At 41.0% G+C, this 19,255-nt stretch overlaps 1 protein-coding gene across 2 annotated transcripts in view; it reads left to right on the top strand.

Annotated features, from left to right (window-relative positions):
* Nucleotides 1-19,255, top strand: part of tle2b (TLE family member 2, transcriptional corepressor b) — an 83,216-nt gene that overhangs the window by 33,559 nt on the left and 30,402 nt on the right. The gene's annotated exons all lie outside the window — the stretch shown is intronic.

Genomic DNA, 19,255 nt, shown 5'->3' with positions numbered 1-19,255 from the left:
TGTGTTGGAAAGCCTTACTTATGTTTTGAGCCCTGATTTGAGTTCAGGATATTGTTTCTGTTTTGTTTTACCTTGCTTGATTTTGATCCTAGAAACACAGAATGAACTTTTCCCAGATGACCTGCGGGGAATCAGAGAATAATAAGACTATTGAATCGGCTGCTGCAGACCACAGAAATGGCAAATGTGTAAAATTACTGGTGGTGACGGACTGAGGCTAACTGACACTAGATGTTGACAAGGCCTAGCTTTTATCTGCAGCATGGGATAGTGATCTAATCACCTTCTCAATCATTCTTCTCAACCATGTAAAGACCAAAATACCAGGTAGGAAGCGATAAAAGAAGGTCCGTGTAAAGTGTGCATCATTTTATTTTATGCTCACCGAGATCCGATATTCTTGAATGAAAATGTGTTTCTTCATGAGCAGCGTGTGCTCTAAGTAGCCGGCGACTGCTTGTCAGTCCTCATACTTACTGCTAATTTGCTGTCTGGGTCACACTACAAAAAAAGAAGACATTCAAATTAAAGACCGGCAGAAGGGGAGATAGGTCGTAGGCATGAGATATGTTTCTCCGTGTTGACAGACCCATGTACAGATAGACACAAGCATTACCAAGTTGAGTGGCATCTTTCTTTAAGGTGACTTCCTGTGTATCCGAATCGCTCTCAATCTTTCTATCTTTCATGCTAACTAGTTCTATACCATGGCACAGTCTGTTTTTCACATTTTACAATAAGTACCCAGCATGCCTTGCACATGTATTTAGACAGCAGCTCATTGTTTGAAACAATCTCTGAAAACGCCTTCAAATGACAGCCTCTGCACTTTAACCTCATAATCATTTTGTCATTTCACTGGCAGGGTAATTATAGCATGGAGACATCAAACAGTTGGTTTCTGTCCAAATACTTGCAGTGCAGTGTACATACTTACTCCAGTACTGGCTGAACTTATGTCCAATGATTTAAGTTAGACATGATGCAAGTTTTTGAGCCAATCAGGGCATACTTTAATGACAGGCATAAGATCTATTGAATACTAAATCCAGATAATTTGTTATTGTGCTACAGGTCAAGGTGCTGTCAAAATTACCTTAATACTGTATATTCTGTTTAAATACTGGTACGTGCTGGCTTCATTCACCTTTGTCTGTGTGACATGAACAATTATACACTGTAGCAGACAACAGTTTCCACATGGCAGCAACTATCTCTTTCTTATTATTTCTTAAAAAGTTCCAGGTTTCCCTTTGTTGAGCCCACTAATGTATTGGTTGACCCAAACTGTGCGTTGATATTGGCCTGTCATCAATATGTTGGTATCGGAGTATATTGCATATTTTAAGCACCAATATTATATCTTTTTTGATAGATTGTATTGCAGAAAAAGTTGGTTAAAAAATATTATTTTTAATATTATTATTATTATTATTATTATTATTATTATTATTATTATTATTATTATTATTATTGTTATTATTATTATATTTATTATTAGGTTATTTATAATTATTACATTCCCAGTGAAGTTTCCTGTCTCTGTGCACTGATGCTTTCCGTCCAAAGTGCTGCTGTTAGTTGAAAGGTGTATTTGTACGGCGTTAATGAGTCTGTCCTGATACTTTTACTCTCAGATCTTCAAAGTAACACATATAAACTACACAAAACATTAAACAACACTATAGATCACCTTGTAGGAATTCCTTTGCTACTGTATAAATCAGCGTGGATACCAATTTCGAGTCAGCTGTGCAGGATTATAAGCGAAGGATTGGTCATTGTTGTCAGACTTAAATCCTAATTGACTCCATTTAATCAAATAAGTGTGATTGTAATGTCTTACGGCAGCATCTGTAGGTATAGGTGAGAGGATTCAATGTGCACCTGACAACAGACAGCATCTGCTTGTCTGCTTTACTTTGCTAAGATGAATAGTAACCATTATATCTGGAAAAGATTATTTTCACGCCTTGATGTAAGGCAGCCATTCCCAAATTTAATGTAACTTTAATTGGAAAAGATCTCCCTAAACTGTATTTTGTTTATAAACAGAACAATACTATTATTTCAGGCCTAAGGCAATGCAATGCACAACAATTTGTAATGCATATCTTTCAATACATGCAGCTACAACTTCCCGTCGTTGAAGTTTATTAGAAAAATTTTGATGTGTTAAAGTCTGTTACCAAGTCAAATAATATTGCTTAGTGTATTTCCTTCGATGCCTCCCAATGGTGGTTAAGGTCATTAGAAGGCACTCTAATCAACGAGAAACAGATTTCATAATGTATATATAAACTTCTTAAATATATTTAATCATCAAAATATGTAGCTCAGTGGGTAGAGCTGAGGACTAGTGACCGGACAGGTCGCTGGTTCGAATCCCTGGCTCCCCGGGGCGGGACTGAGCTACATGCCGAAGCATCCTTGAGCAAGATGCTGAACCCCAACAACAACAGCTCCTGATGTGCAGTTGGCACCTTCATGGCAGCCACTGCCATCAGTAAGGGCCCTGCGATGAGCTGGCGACTCATCCAGGGAGTACCCTGGCCTTCGCCCATAGAGTCACTGGATTTGGCCCCAGTAACCCCCGCTCCACCTTGAATAAGGTGGTATAAAAGCGGTAACATCACCCGCAACCCGCATGGATAAAGCGGAAGAAAACGAACGAACGAACGAACGAACATCAAAATATGTAATGGGATTTGTAAAATTATTTACCAAATTTAACATTTAAAATGTTATTTGTTGTCAATGACCTCTCGCGGCCCACCTGCAGTACCTTCATGGCCCACCAGTTGGCTGCGGCTCACACTTTCACCGATGTCAGGTAACATTTAACTTTAAAAAGGAACAAGATCAAAATATGTCAGCATAACCATTATAGCTCCAAATTGCCTTTATGTTTGTTTTTCTGCCCCAAATGGAACCTATTTTTAAAATACTGTGTTGGAAACTTAAATTGCTTGTGAATGGTCCCCTTTGCTCCTCATCTTTTACTCTGCATTCTTCCAAGAGTCCATTTCAACCCTCTCCTCATGGTCCAAAAATGTGAACCACATTTGAGAGCAGGAAACCTCAGTGGGACTTTATGTCAGAGTTGTTGTGCTATTAAAATGAAGACAAAAAAGACACATGTGAACAATAAAAGTGACTGATGGATGGGATAGATTGATTTATAATTCCCCATGGCAAACACAACTATTGACAGGGCAATAATCAGAAAGAGGGGGAGAGAGACAGACTGACAAAATGAGAGAGATGAGAGAAAAAGGACAGAGTATAGGAAAGTGCAGTTTTAGTCATCATTTCATACTGAAATAAGTTGAACTACGGTACAGATACACTCAGGTTTCATTTAAAGTTATTATGAAATAGTAGTGCTACTGTATTTTGTAAAAAATAGTGATTCGGTCTCCACCTGTAGTCATTTATGTCGAGATAAAATGGCAGAAGCACTATCCTTTTTTGTAATGTGTTTTAAGCCAAACAAAATACAGAGAAGACAGAATACAAGATGAAAGTCATAGGCAGAGAAGAGAGAAAGAAAGAGAGGGAGATACTTGGCAACAAAGCCGGGCAGATCTGGACTGTCGCCTCTTGTCACCAAAAAGGAGAAATGTACTGGGGTGCTGGCTGCACCTCTGAGAGATGGACTGAGAGGGAGGAGGAGGAGGAGGGGGAAAGATGACAGAGGGAGAAAAAGGAAAGGAGAGGGTGGAAAACAGGGAGAGAGGAAGAAGAGAGGGAGGGTAAAGGAGCTTGTGGTGGAGATGACAGAAGGGACCAAAGGCGAATGTGACTAAAAAAGAGAGAGACAAATGAAGAGGGAGAGGTCTGGTGTCAGGAACTGGTGAACGGGGCTCTGAGAAGAGTGAGCGGGGGGAATATGAGAGATAGAAAAGTTAGGAGGAAAAAAAGTAAATGTTTGAGCAACGGGGAGAAAAAAAACGTGATTCAGAGAGAAAAACAAGAGAGCTGGTAAAAAGGTTTAACAGGGAGAGGTGGTAGGCGTGCCAGTGAGAGAGAAATAAGAGCCAGGTAGTAAAAGAGAACGTACAGTAGCTCAGATAGGAAAGGAAACAGAAGTGGAGATTGATAGAAATAGAATATAAAGAAGAAGGAATAGAGAGAGAGAGAGTGTGTGTCATTGAATGTAGAATGAAGGATCTGGTGTAAAAAAAAAGACTATCAAAAGGAGACACTGCGATAGAAAAAAGATAGCAAAAGGAATTTGAGAGAAAAAGAGAGTGGACGAGGATGAAACAAAAAAAGGAGGGGTTGCAGAGTAGATGGTGTTACAAAGGCAGAGGGGAGGGAAAAGTGAGTGGGATAGTTTTTAGAAAAAAGTCAGAGTAAGATAATTTAGAAAAATTAGGACTTTGAACGTACAAGAAGATAGAGCACGGGAGAAAAAAAAGGCAGTTAAGAGAGTAAGGGAGATAGAGGAGGGGGGGGGGGGCGGCGAGGGAGATGGCAGGGAGAACTAACGTTTGGGGGAAAAAAGTGTGAGAGCCGGGATGAGAAGAAAAAGAGGGGATGGAGATTAATTGAACGGATGAAAGAGGAGAGGGTAAACAGGAAGGATGGAGCCTTAGAAGAGACAGATAAAGACCTCAGAGAACAGATGAGGGGAGAAAAGAGATGGAGATGAAAATTAGAGCCAAGAAAAGAAAAAGCAACGGAGGGAAGAGGAAAGAAAGGGGGAGGGCAGTGGAGAGAAAGACGGAGATAGGGAGAGAGAGAGAGAGAGAGAGAGACATCAAGTGAGGGAGGGTAGGCTTTGAGCCGCAGTGAGAAATAATGAATCATGAATAGATTTAACAGTATCTGCTCTTATTTCCTCTCCTTCTCCTCCTCCTCCTCTTTCTCCCCCCTCCAGCTTCCTCCCAACATCCTGTCGAGATCACTGCTATTGCCTCTCTTCCCTCTCTCTTCGAGCACACGCTCTGTCATTATCAGTGGCAGGGCCATCTCATGTCCCGGCATTAATAGAGCTGTAACAGTCATCCCATGCCTTCCTACCCTTCCTTTGAGCTTCTTCTGTCCCCCCCACCCCCTTTTTTTCGCTCTTTACATTTCACCCTCCCCCCTCCCTCTTATCGCCCTCGTTTTCATTTTATTACTCTCCCTTCTTTTGCTCTTTTTCTTCTCTGCGTCTCTCTTTCTCAGATGATTGTATCTGAACTATATGAAGGCACAGAAAAGATAACATCTCCCCCCCCACTCCTCCTCCTCCTCCTCGTCTAAGCTGTATGGATGCATTGAAGCACACACACATGCACGCACACGCTGTCACATTATCTCACTCAGTTCACTTCCATTATCATATCATATCATATATATACTGGCTGTATCCCCCGGAGGAGCAATGGAGGCTATAAGGACTTTACACTGCTCTCTGTGGTTGTTCTATATTCATTGATATAGCACTTCTGGGGCCTGGATAGTTATTGCCTGTATCCCCCGCTACGTGCAGATGCTCCACATGTATATTCAGTGACTTTGTAATTCAGTCATATAGTATGGACTCACAGTGGTTGGCTTAGGGCAGCCTCCAGATATGATGCTGGGCTGTATGTGTTGGTGTAAGGTGTGTGTGGTGAATGCCTTGAAGCAGGTTTTGTATTGACAGCTGATTCTAGCAGCGGGACAACAGGATGATGGCGGGAGGTGAAGAAGAAAAGGCGCTTTGTTAGACTTGTGTGTCCTGCAAGAGCTTGTGACCAGAGCGCAGCCAAGGAAAATGTGAAAATATGGAAGGCAGGATGTGAATGAAATATGCCTTTCCTTCCATCAGCAGTTAACTTCAAAGGGCCATTAAACAAAGCACAGCACATACTCTCAGAGTTCAAAATATTGGTTCAGAACCTGCCCCAAGTTAAAAGTGCGGTCATGCATAAAAGTAATCTCTAGCAAACAAAGCAAACTTGATGCAATGGGGCCCGAGGATATTCAGACCAGGCTGAATAGTGTGATGGACTTTGATCAGAAACTGATAGCGAGTCCATGCAACATTAGAACCGATCAGATTAGATTGAACATAATTTAGACCTGCTGGACAGACTTAAGTCAGGCCTCCATTTATCGTTGAGACCCTAAACTTCTAGACGTGGGATTCTCATACAGTAACTCACAATACATTTCACAATACGTTGCCCACGGTAACGATAGTATCGCAATACAGTGATTCTGCATAATCGATACATTGCATGATATTTAAATCATGATTATTTGTGGGCCTTCTAGATAAAATGATGAAATGTTTGCAGTCTCATGCATGCATGTGACATTTTCTTTACTCTCCAGTTTTTGCTGCCACCTGTTTGAGCAAGACAGCTTACCCTATTATTCATTTTATTATTGAATTACGTCATTCCCAGTACAGCTCCACCCAGCTTCAGCCTCACTAGAGACCAAATCAGCCAGAGTAATTAAAAGCACCAGTGTGGATGTGCGGGGCCTGTAAATCTTGGTTGAAATGAAAGCAGAAATGATTTCAAACTACAGTATGTTTTGTTCCAGTGTATTTAATAAAAAATAAAGCCTTGCTGTCCACTCGGGTTGCATTTTTTTTTCTACAGTGAAACCAAATGTTCTCAGGCAATAAACAACAACAACAGTTTGTATGTACTGGACATGTAAGATGCTCACTATTTTGCTTCATGTTCTTGCAAACTGAAACTACCTTGGAGCTGTAAATGGCCACATTTCTCTTTCTTCCGTCATGCAGTGAAATGCATATTTTGTCATGTGCACATATATTCCTGCATCTCCACAGTTTCAGTATGGTAATGGCTAATTTTATCAGTAGGGTCCACTATTTCTTGATAGTGTCCCCCAGTAGACCCCTGGAGCCAGCAGGGAAGCTACTGTGGCAGCATTTCAATAACAGCCTAGGTAAGTGTTTCTAAATGACTGGGTTGGGACCTGACAGTGCATCACGAAAACGATGACTGTAACGGTTCATCCTCACACTGCTACTCCCTATCAGAAAAAAACACATTTTACTGTTTAAATTTTACCCGGAAAAGAAACAGCGTTGCTAAAAAAAAAAACAAATGGCCTCAGCTTATGTTACATCATTTGTTTATTTTCCTCCTCAGCAGTCACTGCACAATCATATCACTGGAACCAGGAAAATCCTCTGATTTGGATGACTCACTGTTGTTTTTTTATTATGATTATGTACATTATGTACAACCATTACAGCATTTAGGTGTGTATAAATGCCTCCCTGATTTATTTAGAAATCAATATACGAAGGAACCAAGCAACAGCCTGTCTGAGTCAGGACTGCGTGGTTGCTGATTGAAATACTGTCGACTCAAAGGATAAAATCCTTCAAAGTTGTGCTTTTCACATAAGGTTTCACATTGAGCTGTGACACCAAGTTTCCGGGAGAAGTACTCGATAGTTTGCCGGAATTGTTGCATATTTGTTTCCTTTTTACTAGTCTGATACAGCAGGATGCTAGGCAACAAGGCTCCTGGGCAGAGACGGTGCCTAATGAGAGATTAGACAGCAAGAACCTGGAGGGGCTTGTGTGTGTGAAAGCAGGGTCACAACTGGATCTTTATAATAGATCGATACAAACTTAACAGGTGGTCAGGACATAAACAAACTGTATTGGAGGATGAGAACAGAGTGGAACAGAGAGGTCCAGTCAACGCCTCGGGATATTTGTTGGGGGTGGCACTGCCATTGGATGCCATGGGGGTTTGACAAAGGTGTTTCTAATGGGTGGTGTGTTTCAAGTGGCATCCTAATGAATGCCAGGACCCAATGTTTCCCAATAGAACATTGCATTGTATCAAGATCATTGTTACTCAAATCACCTTTCAGTGATTTTAACGGTGTGGCTGATCGGTGTGTCCTTTAGTAGAGGGTCATGGTAGATCCATTAAGAACTAAAGTTTAATGCCAAACTTGAAGGTCAAATTTAGTTTACTAACAATGTTTCCTTTGTACTGTTCAGTCCACTTAACATTTTCAACATAAGTTTTTCTCACTTGAATTATAAACATGCAGTAATGTCCACAATTGGGCAGTCTTGTTATTCTTACATTCATCTCTCTACGTTTTTGCACACATTTGTTAATTTTAATCTAAAACTTAAAGTCATTGTTCCATAACTGTCATAAGTGCTCTACATTGACATTACCCTCTTGATATGGTAAAAAAACCCCAACCTATTTTGATCATTTTGATAGATATTTTGATTGCAATATGATCTGTGCTTAGCTGGAATGATACATTTTGCATCAAAATCATGAAGATGTGGTATTTATGGAGGTTCACTACTAAACAAACATGTTTTCTTACACTTTGAGTACCAGATTTGTAACCCTGGTTTTCTCACACATTTTACTTACAAATAATTGCAGCCTCTGTGATTTGGATTTGGCCATATTTGCACAGCCCTACCTTTTTAAATATTTTTATAATGAATAAAGCCTCCCTGTATCTGGAAAAAAAGAGTTAAAATTTGTTACCTTAAATATGAAATATTTCTAAATGTCCTCCACAACAATTAAGAAAGGCTAACAAGCAGAGAGGTGGCCTTGTGGTGGGAGGGAATTTCCCATTAGTGAAAGGTGTCAGTGTGTGTCGCTGTGTCCTTGAACTGATGGTGAACCTTCGAGCCTGTTACTGATTTTAAAGCCATTTAGAATAAAAGCAGCATGAGTTAAAAGCTTCAAAGAAATTACCAGCTCGGGACCGAGTAAGCCAAATATCAAACAACAACACGCCACTACACATTATACACCTGATTGGTAGCCAGACTCCTTACCTTCGCAAGACCTTGGCTCCTAACCTACATTGTGTCACTGAAATACTACTGAATACTCACACTTTCCTTTTTCACTGGGATACAAAGGCCAGGCTCACACACCATGGACAGGAAGATATTATAAGAATCAGTGTTAGCATATATATAGACTATACATACTGTATCACAATGCTGGATGGAGAGACGACGTGGTTCACACACCAGGCAGGATATTATAGGAAGCTGTGTGTGATAGTCAGGATGCTCGGCAGCCAGACGGTTTCCCCTCTGGACTCCTGAGGACAGATGAAGCAGCTGGCTGTCCTTCCTTCCTGCTCTCTCCTTTCATTTCACCACCACACATACACGTATGAGGCTGAGGGTGTGTGTGTGTGACAGAAAAGAGTAGCCTAGTCTCGCTTCTGCACTTTCTGTTGTGTTATATAGCAAGCAACATTAACATTATTTGAATTTTTAGGAGTCACACAATTAAAAAACATCTGTGAATCGAGCTAAAAAAGAAAAGGGGGAAATCTGAGAGATGGCAACGAGTGTGAACAGAGTGAAGAAATAAACTTAGAAAATGAATAAAACAGGAAGAGGGACTGAGGAAGATTAAGACAGAGTACAAACAAGCAGGAGAGGGAGATCAGATGAGAGACTGTTTATCTGTTTGTGTTGTATGAGTGTGTGTGTGTGTGTGTGTGTGTGTGTGCATGCGCTCATCCTCCCACCTAATTAGCCCGAGCTGTCTAGCCTTTTTATGCATGTGTTTGTGCACATGTGTGCGACCGTGCACGCATTGGTATATTTGGCTGAAGTTGTGACCTGAATCCTTATTTCATCTGGGAGAGAAAGTGAACAAGAATGAGAAACAAAGTGGGGGAAAGAGTGCAAGCGAGAGATGCCTTCATTTTCAACTTACTGCTTTGGTACGTAATAGGATTGGGCTTCTCTCTCTCTCTCTCGCTCTCTCTCTCTCTCTCTCTCTCTCTCTCTCTCTCTCTCACTTTTTCTCCCCCCCCCCTTTTTTTCTCAATCTCACTCTTTCCATCCCCTCTGCCTCATCTTTTTTCCTCCTTGTCATTCCCACCACCCAGTCAGTCGATAATCCTGCGGTTGTGGTTCACGTTTTTTCTTCTTCTTTCCTTTTTGTGTGATTTTACTTTATGGGCAGGATTAGGGCGAGTCTTCATATGTGGGTCAACTACAACAAGCTTTGGAGAGGTCAAATGACTTTTTGTGTGTGTGTGTGTTTATGGTATGTGTTTGCACTCTCTCTGATCGTTGATGTATGCGGCCCCTCTTCGCACATGTTGTAGCATCTGTGCTCTGTATGTGTGCAGCTTTGATCTCTCTCCCTCTCATTCGCTCTCATACCGTGTGTGAATGCCTGTGTATACATGTGTAACAACGCTCATTTGTGAATAATGAGGCATGGAGTGCGGGATAGAGTGTGATATAACCCTTTAGGAATGATAGAAAATAAGTTAAGTGAAGGAAAAACTGTGAGAAAGAAAAGAGAGAAAGATGAGATGAGAGATAAAACAAGTGATTAAATTCCCAGGGAGCTAGCCCTTTTAGCGTAATGGCTTTGTCAGTGTGGCAGAAGAGCTCTGAGTAGCTACATACTGTATTGGCTCATCTGAGTGTCGTGTTTCTGTATGTGCACATATGTGTGATAGTCACTGCATATGCCACCATGTTCTGTGACCTGAGCTAGAGTTGGAAAAAATTAGATGCTGGTACCCTGATGGAGCAGCTGCACTGCCGGTTTTCATTCAGGTATGACTGCTAAACGCACCATTGGAAATCTGTGAAATGCAAAAAATCGTGAGTAAAATAAAGAAGAGCTTATGTTCACTGAGCTTGTGGTGTGGCTGTTAAGATGAGAGTGTCCAGACTGAAATATTTCACCAACTATGTTATTTTGTATAGATATTCATATCCCATAGAGGGTGAATCCTACTGACTTACTTTTCACTGATCCTCCCTGAACTATCTCAATATCTACTCAATGGACTGGTTCAGTGGTTATCACATGCTGTCTTGAACTGAATTTGGTGCTCTCCTAACTTTTTGTCTTGTGCCAACATGAGATTTGCACACTGTATTTTGTCTGGACAACTACTGGATTATTTGTGACAAAGTTTGGTTCCAACATTCAAGTAATCCCTTAACTTTTCTCTGTAAAACATTTAATTTGTTAAACCTGGTCCACATCAGATGTACTATGTTTGCTAGTGCTAATTTAGCATTTAACTTGCTAATCTAGATTTGGGGAATATGGTAAACATAACTTCCAAACTTTGTCTTTGTCAGCTAACATTACCATTAAGTATGACTTTGCCCTAGTACAGAATTCTAGCATGGCTGTAATAGTACCCGGTCTTCCTAATGTATATTTTAGTTTCAAACATTGGTTGGTTTTAGAAGTACTTATACTTATTATAGCAATTGCTACCATAGCCAAGGCCATACTATGTGAGATTCTAACAGTGAAGGCAAAATAGAATTGAAGAATTGTGGGTGACCATAAAGAGGGAAGGCTCAGTGTTATCACAGGTTGTACAACCTGTACTCTTGATCTGATTTACACTGCTGAAGTCACAACAACAGCTGAATAAACTTTTTAAACTATGATACTGTGCCAGCATTAAACCAGGACATTAAGATACACCATACAATGCTATTGTTGGTAAAAGTCTGACGTTGTTGTTGGCAGTATGAACCAGTTCAAGCACTGTCTGTGTTGTCCTGCACTACATTCTGTGCATGCTCCAGTATCCCTCACACACAAACAACAATTAAATGTGTAGCAACACCAAGATTTATTAGCGTGTGTTTGTGTGTATATGGATGTTTGTGTGCTATGTGCACATTTTTGCTTGCATGCATACTGTGTGGCCAGCTTTGCTACTCTGGCTACTTTGTGTCTGATTGCATTGCGGCCGACATGAGTTTGAAGCCGTATGCAGTCTGTCAATGCAAGCTGGTGAGCTGGCACAGTGTGAATATGACTAATAGCTTAGTGTATAATATAGCCAGAGAGAGAGGAGAGAGAGTTCTAGTTGGTTGTAAAACTACAACCCCAACTGTGAGCTACAGATTTTATGTGTCACAGTCACATGCCTGAGAAAGATTACTTGTGTGTGTGTGTGTGTGTGTTTTAAAAGTGCATGTGTATTTGTGTGTTAGATGTGTATGGACCGTACATCTGTATCCTTAGATACAAGCTTATACGTGTCACTGACAGTACATATTGGTACCTGTGATGAATATCCACGAGTGTGTTTGTGTGTGCGTGTGTGTGTGTGTGTGTGTATGTGAAAACAGAGGGAGAGAGAGAGAGACGTCTGTCTGTATTTTTCATTCTAAATGTTTCTGCTGCCTATCTTGTATTGTTACTGCACTGAAGGTTGAATCTGTGTCTGAGGAAGAGTAAGTGTGTGTGTGTGTGTGTGTGTGTGTGTGTGTGCGTGTGTGTGTGCCCGTATGTGCTTGTTGGTCTCATGCTGGGAGGCTCTGCTTGCTCTGCACACAGCTCTTGTATGTGTGCTCTCCTCTGCTTTGTTAGGATTGGTTTTTCTGTGTACCCTTGTTGCTTGTGTGTGTGTGTGTGTGTGTGTGTACACAAGTGTGCGCGCAACTGTTTGTATTCACGTGCACTATCTAGAGAGTCCATGTGTGCATGTGTGTGTGCCTTTTTAGTATTTTTGTGTGTGACTGTGTGTATGTTTCGGTGTTTGTGTGTGCTTTGCTGCTCCTCTTCCTCTCCCTCTCTTTCTCTGTTTCCCTTCCTCTCCTTCCAGAATAGAGGGGCCATCAATCAGAGGCAAGGGGGATAGAGGAAGGGAGGGAGGGGGAGGAGAAGGAGGAGGCGAAGTGGAGGAGTGGAGGAGAGGAGTTGGCTCAGCGCCAGGGAAGAGGAGCTGGCATGCTGCCCAGAGGAGAGCAAGAGCGAGAGAGAGAGGGCGGAGAGAGGAAAACAAGACTGAGCAAGAAAAGAAAAGAGAGGAGGGCGGAGGGAGATTTCTGGGAGAGAAGCAGGGCAGAGAGAGATAGAGCAAGAGGGAGGGGGAAAAAATGAAAGAGAATAAGAAGGAGGGCAGGGAGAGAGAGCAGAAGAGCGCGGCCAAGTGCACTGAGGGAAAACGGAGTACGAGGACAGTGAGAGAGAGACAGAGATATACTGTGGAAGTGGAAAAATGAGCCGGCAGAATAGAGAAAGAAGAAGGCTGATTGCATGGAGAGAAAGAGGAAAGAGAGGAGGAGGTGGGGGGTTGAAAGAGAGGAAGCAGGAATGGCTGTTTTCACTGAACAGCTCTGTGCCTGCAACCCCAATCAGTGGGTGATTAGTACGTCATTGGCTACAAATATTTACCTTAAACTGTTCACAGAGGGTAGAGCAGTCCAATTAGAAAGCAGGGGACACAGATAAGCTCAGGATTGTGCTTGTGTGTGTGTGTTAGATAAATATACTAACCCTCTGACTCTTGAAATACATCTACAGCCGTACACATGCAATACACAGACACACGAGGCAGTGTAACATGCACTCTGTCAAAAAACCCTATCACAGTCTTTTTTGCTTAAAGGCCTACAATCTAATGATTCAAGATGCAGTTTTCTTTATTGTCATTATGTCAAGGTACAAAAAACAATATAATAAAGATTGAAAAAAGATATGTGACATTAAACAGAATGTAGAAAATAGACAAAAGCTAAGAAATAGAACAGAAAAACAGTAAATAAATTGATGCTTTGGACACCTGTAAGTGATGACACACTTTATGACCGTTAAGTGTTCATTAGAGTGACTGGGGAAGAAACTGTCTCTGTGTCTCGTCGTTTGGCGTACTGTGCTCTGTAACGCCTACTGGAGGGTTAGGGTACGGTCAAAAATGTGGCTTCACTTTGTAAAAGAAGAACACGACAAGGCAAAGTGCAAGTTCATTAGCTGCAAGTCAGCATGTCAAATGTGACGAAACATTTAAGGCAGCGTGGCATTGATGTCAATGAGTGCGCCGTGTTTGATGTCCTCCGGAGTGTTTCAGCCTCAGCCAGCACCGGCACATCTATATCCATGCACAAGCATCTCTGTCTATACATCTTAAACATACCCAGTCCCTCTGTTTTTATATAATGACTATATTTGGTTGCAGTTCGGTGCTGTGCAGTGCCACTGAATGCACTTTATTTCCAGAATTTTTATGTGTGGATTTCCTTTTGTAATGTTGCCTGTCTACCATAGAACAACCAATACTGGAACTGAAACTTGGGATCGATAAGTAGAATCGGGCCTGGAATCGAAATCGATAACATTCAAACGATACCCAACCCTAGTGGGCGTTCACAATGAGAGTAGGCATAATAATATGTTAATTCCATCAGAGGATAATTAGTTGGGCAATATTGGCATATCAGATATCAGCAAAAATTAAACGTCAGGCATCCCTAATTATAAGGTGTTCATTTATTCAGACCACAGTGGAATAAGCCATAATTTCTGGATCAACAGTATTACAAAAAACCAATCATACAGTAGGATGTATGAAGGTCACCACTTTCTGTCACCACAAAACCATTATACAGTGTATAACCTTCTTTCTGTCAAGGGAACGTAGACTGGGCATGTTTCCTTTTTGTCCATCAGCATCATGCATCTCATTCTCTCTGTGGCAAACATTCATGTCTGAAGTTGCTTATTGTAACTGGTGTCCTCTGCAGTTGGAGGTTAAGATGCTCTTTCAGCTACATCCAAGGATTCAAACCAGCAACTATTTTGGTAAAAATCGAGAGAGGGGTGCTAGGAATAGAAAATAAAATGGGAGCTAAAAGACATGGGCAGAGATTTTTGTTGAGAGCAATTAGAGCGAGTAGAGGAGAGGGGTATCACACACACACAGGCCCCCCCTCTAACGCTGGCTTGCTCAGCCGTAGTGGGACTCTGAGGCTGGCACAGCTGGCAGTGCCCGAGCACACTGGGCACAATCTCTCTCCTCCTGTGCCAATCTCAACCCACGCTCATCACATTCAAATTCACCAAGCTTTATTGGCAAGATGAACGCGGTCACTGTTGCTTGCCGTCATGCTGGGAGAACAAATACAAAGCTGATCTTTCACAGGAAAGTGGCTTCCCTGTTGATCCAGTTCAAGTTCATTTTGGTGTCATGAGTGAAAAGTGTACAAAGAAAAACGTGAGCATGTTTTCTGTTTCCTGTTCCCCCTTTTTTTTCTTCTGGTCTTGATGAGAATGCATTAGATATGAACCTCCTTATATCACTTGCTGCCTCTCACAAGCCTGCAGATATGCTACGGTTACACAACGCCACAACGCCTTGTCGTTCCAAGCAGTTGAAAGAAAAATAGCTCAGGGGCAGATCTCACTCCAAAAGGCCCCCTCCCTCAAACAAGCTTTGTCTTTGTCAGAACAGTCAGGCGCCGGCTCATTAAAGAAAATTCCACATGCAGATACACTGTTGCACCATCAGTTTCTGATGGCTTATTTTGTGAGTGAGCGTTATTATTTTCTTTTCTAGTGTACCCACCGCCTCATCTACCCACCTGTCTCGTCTGTTTCTTCTTCAGTTAGTCATTCAATACGTTTCCTAGAATGCCTTTTGACAGCTCTAGAACAGGCAGGAACGTGTTGCATTGGCACCGTGGGTTAAACATGTGGGTGGAGAGAGAGCTGCAACTATAGCGATACCAATTGCAAAGTTTTTCTTGTCAAGAAAAATTGAAAATTACATCATTTGCGCAAAGCACAACTCTGGTGTCTGCAATGCATTCTGGACTGAGCTGAGTGTCGGTGTAGAAATAGTTTCCACTGCCTCTCTTTGACGGATTTCTTCCTGATTGACAGTTGGATGCAGATACAAAATGTTGGCTCAAGGAAGGTGCAGTGACACCAAATATGACCTTTCCACCTTTTATCATTATGCCATAAGGGAAAAAGTGCTCTTGCTTGTTTGTTTTTTCTTGAACCAAGTACAATCATCTTTGGTGGCACAACACATTGGCTCGTGGGAAGAAGAGCACTGGCATTGAAATTACTCAATCCCTACAAAAGAAAAGGTAACAACTGCTAGCTTGTTTACGTTTGGACTGTTCAGCATGCAGATTGCTAGCTCGGAGAGGACAGGGATTTTTTAAAACCATGACATGCAGATAGCGCAAGGAAGGAGAATGCAAGCGAAAAAATTGTCAACCAAAAGAAGCCTTATACCCACAGTCTACATCTGGTCAGTTAGTCTATGGAAGACCAGTTATTGCAGAATTTATTTTTTTTCCATATTCCTTGGTAACATTCTCTTCATAAGGTGTTGCCGTCCATGCTGTTGGACATACGCTGTTCTTCAGGATCCGCAACAATTGTTTTGCCTTTTTATTTGGTAGAGACAGACTTGAAGGACACACCTGTCCTTCAATAGGCTTTAACCATCACTGGTGTTTTAGAGATCTCTTTAACGGCTGTGACTGTCTTGTCTGTTGTGTCCACTCAATATCAGTGCAGTTTGCTTTGTCATAATTTGTAAGTGCTGGTGTAAACAGGTGGCATCTTACAAGCTTTTGGTATGACTTTCAATACATCATCAATCTGATCAGCTGGAGGACTCACCCAACTCAGTCACCAAAGAAAATGTGTGCACATGATGTTAGAATAGGTAACAGTATATTTTTATTTTTTATTTAGGTGTCATATTGATGTACTGTATTTGTGTGTGTTTGTGTTCGTGTGTGTGTGTGTGTAACCTTTTCACACATTTCAGGTTGTATAATTGTGCAGCAACCACACACTCTGTTCATATAAAGGTTTTGCTGGCTGTTATTATCATCCTGTCAATGATCTGACGAGATGACAAGTCTGAGCACGCTGCCACTCTGTGTGTGTGTGTGTGTGCGCACGCACGCATGCGCGTCTTAGGCCCTGACAGGCAAACATGCACCACAGCCTCTGAAACAGGCTGTCCTTGCAGTAAATTTCTTCTTCTTCTTTGTCTTTTTTTGTTTTCTCCTCTCCTCTAACCTTTAGTTTGCATTCATCCGTCTCTTTGAATGTTGTGGGGAATAACTTTTGTGAATTTTCTGCTCTTCTAAATGAAAAGCTTTTGCATCCTTCTTTGTCTCTCTCACCTACATTTTTTTTTTTTTTATCTCCGTTTCACTTAAAGCCTCTCTCTCTTTGCCTCTCTGTCCCTCTGCCAGTTGGCAGCTTATCTGCCCTCAGGTGTTTATTGACCAGCCCCCTCTCTTTCTTTCTATCTATCCATCCATTCATCCCTCCATCCGTTTATCCCTCCATCCAGCCAGTCTTTGCCAGTACTCCCTGATGGCTGTGCTTTGGCATGGCTGTGGAACAAGACTGTGCCGTGTTGTCTCTGACACCTGGCCCAGCTCAGCCTGCTTCAGCCCGGCTCACTTTCACTCTGTTGTCAACCCATCGGCTGATTGTCGCCTTAAACTCATAACACCATCCTCTGCCTCCAAGCCAGAACGCAGAGTTGGGGGGATGCTGTCAAAACCAATGAATCAAACAAATGAAAGCGTTGCTAATGGCACTAAACCTACTGAGAACTAAACATTACAGCTTTATGCAATGTAAGGTGGCTATTGGTTTACAGTCTGAATGGTGCTCATCAAATGTTTCCATAATACCCTCCTACCTATTTGTGGGTAGCCAGAGAACCAACATATTTCTAACATATGAAACACAGAGGAGGAAACTAATCTAAAAATTCATCTGAAGCTTTATGTGGCTAAAACCATTCATCACTATAATCATTGGTCCTTTAGAGATGCGTTAATCAATCAACCAGTCGCTTCTGAACTTGGTTAAGGAAATGTACTTTGTCCTTAGATTATATTTAGCTGTGAAGGCCGTCAAAAACCACTGATTTCTCTTATGTCGTAACATAGAAAAGAGCCATTCCTCATTGAAACCTGTGCTGAAAGAAAGGTGTCTCTTTTCTATTCCTATTCAGTTGCATCTATTGATAAATCTTTCAATCAAACTCACAGCCCCCTTTGAAATAGTCAGTGAAAGAAACCTCACAGATCGACCATGTTCAGGTCAGTTCTGTCCTTTTCTGCTCAGACTTATGGTGCAGCATCCATCCTGTCAGATTGGCCCTATCTCCATTGATCTGTTGCCTGAGGACAACCTGTTGTTCGTAAGGCCGCAATGTGGTGTAGCTGAAAAGTTTAACTAAGGGCAGGAAAGTTCATGAAGCATAGATGATACAGTATGTTTTACACCTGCAGCAAATTGGATCGATTATTCTACTGAAAGAAAGTTGCTAGCTATCATTATTATTATTGATTGATCATTTCAGTAATTTTTCAAACAAAAATGTCTCGTTCCAACTTCTCAAATGGGATTTGATGCTTTTCTATGCCATTTGTGACACTGGGATTTTTTTTTTTTTCATGTGATAGATTTAATGATTAAAAGATTGATTGTGAAAATAATTAGGGTGGTGTATATATTAAGCTGTTTCATTAATGGATAGTTGGCTGCTTTAACGATTGATTATTGGTTAATCATTAACAACATATGAAATATGCTGCACATTTTTTCAGTAGAAAACTGTTTTAACTATTAACATGATGAAGAAGGCTACTTTAAGAGAAAAAAGAACAGATAATGGAAAAATGTAATAATATTAGTTCGTACAGTCTTTTTTAGATTTTTTGAATAACAAATTAATTGTATTTTATTTCAATACACATCTGAAACCAGTATTCTGTGTTTTATCTTGATATGTTTGATAAGAAAGTATTTCTGATTTTAACAAGATATTTTTTGCTGTATTTGTGCCCATGTATAGTTATTTTTAATTGGTTAAATTCTTCACAGTGATTAATTCATTTACATTCCTATTGCAGATAAATCAATAATAAAATAACTGTTATTTGCAACCCCAGTATATTTAAATTAATTGAATGAGAGTATGACATGTTTGCCCTTTATGTACAAAGTATTTGACCATAAAGGAAAAAAGATGTACCATAGTCTGTTTTTCCATCTTAACCATTTCACAAGTTACTCCAAGACTTGTAACCCAGGTGAATTCAAACAGGTAAACTTAGATATTTATTTGTGAACAGACCCTGTTGAGGCTGCTTGTTAACAAAGCCAACATGCCAGCTCGTGCATCCACCATTAGACTCTGTTGGGATCATTATCAGAGGTAGGAATGAGTTTGGGTATAATGCCATTTTACTTACTGCTGTAATTTAGTGGAAAAGTTAGAGAAAAATAGAGAGCAAAGAAAATTATCAAGTCAAATTCAAGCAGACGAATATACAGTATTTTTTTTTTTTTTACAGAAATGGAATCAAAATACTGTATACAGCAATAAAATAAGAAATGTTGCAATTTCCTTATGTAAAAACTCTGTAAAGTACTCTGAGCTTTTGGCACAGCCACCCACATCGACACGCACTCACACTATTGCACACACACACACCTGC

This window comes from Sparus aurata, chromosome 11, assembly GCF_900880675.1.
Source record: "Sparus aurata chromosome 11, fSpaAur1.1, whole genome shotgun sequence".
Taxonomy (NCBI): Eukaryota; Metazoa; Chordata; class Actinopteri; order Spariformes; family Sparidae; genus Sparus; species Sparus aurata.
The sequence above is the reverse complement of the archived record's forward strand: the minus strand, read 5'-3'. Positions and strand labels throughout refer to the sequence as shown.